Below are 5000 nucleotides of genomic sequence, written 5' to 3'. Positions count from 1 at the left end.
CACACACACACACACACACACACACACACACACACACACACACACACACACACAGCGTTCTAATAACAATCATCACTATTAACACACATCTTTACACACCTTTACACACACACACACACACACACACACACACACACACTAACAGCGTTCTAATAACAATCATCAATATTAAGACACACACTTACACACACACACACACACACACACACACACATTAACATTGTTCTGATAACAATCACTATTAACACACACACTTATAAAAACACACACACACACACACACACACACACACACACACACACACACACACAGTCTCTCTATCTCTCTCTTTTTCTCTCTCTCTCGGACACACACACAAGCACATGCACATGCATGCAAATGGACTTTAGTGTGTTTCTCTCACTTGATGTATCAGAGTTTTCAGTGATGAGAGGTCTGCTCCATGTTCTCCCTCACTGCATCACTTTCAGATAAGGAGATGTGAGTAGATATGAGGAGATGTAAGTAGATGTGAGGAGATGTAAGTAGATGTGAGGAGATGTGAGCAGACGTCAGGAGATGTGAGGAGATGTTAGGAGATGAGGAAATAATTGGAGCAATTTTGAGGGCAAGGCTGGCCTGTTAGGACGGGATGGTATCCATCCCACTCAAAGGTGCTGCTCTTATTTCTTGTAGTTTAGGTCATAGTCTCAAAACAGAACTAGTTAACCAGTGACTGTCCAGAGCCAAGGCCAGGGAGCAGACAGACAGGCTAATTTGATCATCTGCTAGTTGCACAAAGTCGTCACTCAGGATCCACCAAATTGAGACTGTATCTGTCCCCCAAGCGAAACCAAAATGTAGAAATTGTTAGAAAGTCTGTTTTAGTAACCTGATTAACAATAAATTAAATAGGACTGAATGCACAGCAGCACCTCTGATCTAAAGACAGAATTGTTGAATATTACATCTGTTACATCAAAATTCATGTCGAAGTTCTTTGACTTGTTCTGAAATTATACATAAACATGGTATTTGCTTCCATTGCTATGCTGATGACACACAGCTGTATATTTCAGCAAAGCCAGATGAGAGAGATCAGCTTAACAATGTTGAGGAGTGTGTAAAGGACATTAGACAGTGGATGCTTGATAACTTTCTTCTGCTCAACTCAGATAAGACAGAAGTACTTTTACTACTAGTACTTTCTGTAGCATCTCTGGATGGTGTTTCTGTTTCAGTGTGTACAGCAGTCAAAGACCTTGGTGTGATTATTGACTCGAGTCTTTCCTTTGAGTCTCACGTGAATAATATCACCAGGATCTCCTTCTTTCACCTTAGAAATATTGCTAAAATTAGAAATATGATGTCGTTACAGGATGCAGAAAAACTAGTAGATGTTTTTGTAACATCTAGATTAGACTACTGTAACGCTTTACTGTCTGGGTGTTGGAGTAAGTGCAGAAATAAGCTTCAGTTAGTTCAGAATGCAGCAGCAAGAGTCCTCACTAGATCTAGAAAATATGATCACATCAGCCCTGTTTTAATCATCTACACTGCTCCCAATTCCATCTCACACTGATTATAAAATACTACTACTGACGTATAAAGCACTTAACGCTCTCACGCCGCAGTATCTGAGTGAACTTCTGTACCAGTATGATCCTCCACTGTCGATGCTGTCGTCTCCTCACTCTCACACGTTCACTCAGGTTTGTTGACGGTGGTGTGGTGGGTCGTCTCTTATCCCAGAGATCCTCATGTCTGTGTTTCCTTCTGTTTCTCCCTTTTAGTTCTGCTGCTACAGTGAATCTCACCAGAGTCCCAACTGCACAGTGACTTAACTTTCATACAACAATCAGGAGACTTAATAATCCATATCCTTCTCTTCCTGTCACCCCCTCTCTCTCTCTCTCTCTCTCTCTCTCTCTCTCTCTCTCTCTCTCTCTTTATATATATATACAGTGGGTACGGAAAGTATTCAGACCCCCTTAAATTTTTCACTCTTTGTTATATTGCAGCCATTTGCTTAAATCATTTAAGTTCATTCTTCTTTCTCATGAATGTACACACAGCACCCCATATTGACAGAAAAACACAGAATTGTTGACATTGTTGCAGATTTATTGATAAAGAAAAACTGAAATATCACATGGTCCTAAGTATTCAGACCCTTTGCTGTGACACTCATATATTTAACTCAGGTGCTTTCCATTTCTTCTGATCATCCTTGAGATGGTTCTACACCTTCATTTGAGTCCAGCTGTGTTTGATTATACTGATTAGACTTAATTAGGAAAGCCACACACCTGTCTATATAAGACCTTCCAGAGCACAATGCATGTCAGAGCAAATGAGAATCATGAGGTCAAAGGAACTGCCTGAAGAGCTCAGAGACAGAATTGTGGCAAGGCACAGATCTGGCCAAGGTTACAAAAAGATTTCTGCTGTACTTAAGATTCCTAAGAGCACAGTGGCCTTTATAATCCTCAAATGGAAGACGTTTGGGACGACCAGAACCCTTCCTAGAGCTGGCCGTCCGGCCAAACTGAGCTATCGGGGGAGAAGAGCCTTGGTGAGAGAGGTAAAGAAGAACCCAAAGATCACTGTGGCTGAGCTCCAGAGATGCAGTCAGGAGATGGGGGAAAGTTGTAGAAAGTCAACCATCACTGCAGCCCTCCACCAGTCGGGGCTTTATGGCAGAGTGGCCCGACGAAAGCCTCTCCTCAGTGTAAGACACATGAAAGCCCGCATGGAGTTTGCTAAAAAACACCTGAAGGACTCCAAGATGGTGAGAAATAAGATTCTCTGGTCTGATGAGACCAAAATAGAACTTTTTGGCCTTAATTCTAAGCGTATGTGTGGAGAAAACCAGGCACTGCTCATCACCTGTCCAATACAGTCCCAACAGTGAAGCATGGTGGTGGCAGCATCATGCTGTGGGGGTGTTTTTCAGCTGCAGGGACAGGACGACTGGTTGCAATCGAGGGAAAGATGAATGCGGCCAAGTACAGGGATATCCTGGACAAAAACCTTCTTCAGAGTGCTCTGGACCTCAGACTGGGACGAAGGTTTACCTTCCAACAAGACAATGACCATAAGCACACAGCTAAAATAATGAAGGAGTGGCTTCACAACAACTCCGTGACTGTTCTTGAATGGCCCAGCCAGAGCCCTGACTTAAACCCAATTGAGCATCTCTGGAGAGACCTAAAAATGGCTGTCCACCAACGTTTACCATCCAACCTGACAGAACTGGAGAGGACCTGCAAGGAGGAATGGCGGAGGATCCCCAAATCCAGGTGTGAAAGACTTGTTGCATCTTTCCCAAAAAGACTCCTGGCTGTATTAGATCAAAAGGGGGCTTCTACTAAATACTGAGAAAAGGGTCTGAATACTTAGGACCATGTGATATTTCAGTTTTTCTTTTTTAATAAATCTGCAACAATGTCAACAATTCTGTGTTTTTCTGTCAGTATGGGGAGCCGTGTGTACATTCATGAGGAAGAAGAATGAACCTAAATGATTTTAGCAAATGGCTGCAATATAACAAAAAGTGAAAAATGTAAGGGGGTCTGAATACTTTCCGTACCCACTGTATATATATATATAAACTATACATGAGATGTGAGTAGACGTGAGGAGATGAGGAGATGTGAGTAGATCTAAAGTGTAAGAAGACATTAGAAGATGTGAGATGTGAGGAGACGAAGAGACGAGGCAATGAGAGATGAAGTGAAAGCTAAGGAGTTAAGGTGCTGGGTTACTGATCAGAAGGTCGGGGGTTCAAGCCCCAGTATCACCAAGCTGCCTCTCCTGGGCCCTTGAGCGAGGCCCTTAATCCGCTGTGCTTTAGGAGATCTGTATCATGGCTGACCCCAGCTTCTGAACAAGTTGGTATATGCGAAGAAACAATTTCACTGTCCTGTAAAGTGTATGTGACAAATAAAGTCTATTCTATTCTATGAGGAGATGCGACAGTAGGAGATTTGGAACACAGCCCTAAAGGAGATAAGGTGCAGATCAATCATCCTATTCCACACTGAAAGTACACCTGCTCATCTGATCACTTCCTGTCTGATCACTTCATGTGACATCAAGGTCTGGAACAGTACTGTGTGTGTGTGTAAAAGCCGAGACGTGCTTGATGTTGTTACTTCTGACAGAAATTTCAAGTTAAATTTGATTAAACATTATATTAAACATAAAGATCAGATATAGTTCATAATTCCAAATCTTGTTTTTAAAAAGTAAGAGGAATAGAGTTCCTTTTAAAATGTCATTTTAAAGTCACCAAACTCTTTTATGTTGGATTCTTTTACACCAACACAATTTTCCCCATGAGCAACTAATATGGAATAATAATAATGTTAAATAAGAGGACAAATCAATTCCCTATAATAACTGGGTTAAGATGATATTGTAATGTCTATAAATAATGAAGGATCTTTACTTATATTTACTGCGTTTCTTTGAGAAATGTGGAATTTCAGTACCACCACATGAATACATGAATATATTTCAATATATTGTAGTTGATGCAAAACCAAATGTTAGATTTTATTTTGATAAAAATATTTTGGATAAGTCACTTTTGATTCATCTTTGAATGTAATCGTAATTATTTGGTGAGTTTTAAATGGTCAGAAATTATGCCTAATGTCTCGAAAATGTATTTTGAAACCTAACAAGAACTTTCAAGTCGGAAAGCAACCAGAACTATGGATCCACTCAAAGATCTGAACTCCTCTTTTCTATTTTATATATATATATAGCTTTAGGGATATTTGCTTATTATTGTACGAATGTTTTTCATTATAAAAAAAATAATAATAATAAAGACCATGTCACACAGCATGACCTTTGACCCCGTTTGACTTTATTGGTGGTAGACTGGAACACAGAACATACAGGCAGAGAGAAACCTTCTGAGGTCTCCTCACATACATCCTGTTTCTTAGTGTTATATACACTTAAAACACACACACACACACACACACACACACACACACACACACACA

General features: G+C 40.5%; 1 protein-coding gene across 1 annotated transcript in view; it reads right to left on the bottom strand.

Moving 5' to 3' along the window:
• Positions 1-4836: 4836 nt before the first annotated feature.
• pdha1a (pyruvate dehydrogenase E1 subunit alpha 1a) overlaps positions 4837-5000 on the bottom strand; it is a 16887-nt gene continuing 16723 nt past the window's right edge. Inside the window, exon 12 of the mRNA XM_083530587.1 lies at positions 4837-5000. This exon is cut by the window's right edge and continues 686 nt beyond it. The gene's annotated coding sequence lies outside the window, so the exon portion shown is untranslated.

The sequence above is a fragment of the Silurus aristotelis genome (assembly GCF_946808225.1).
Source record: "Silurus aristotelis genome assembly, chromosome: 26".
Taxonomy (NCBI): Eukaryota; Metazoa; Chordata; class Actinopteri; order Siluriformes; family Siluridae; genus Silurus; species Silurus aristotelis.
The sequence above is the reverse complement of the archived record's forward strand: the minus strand, read 5'-3'. Positions and strand labels throughout refer to the sequence as shown.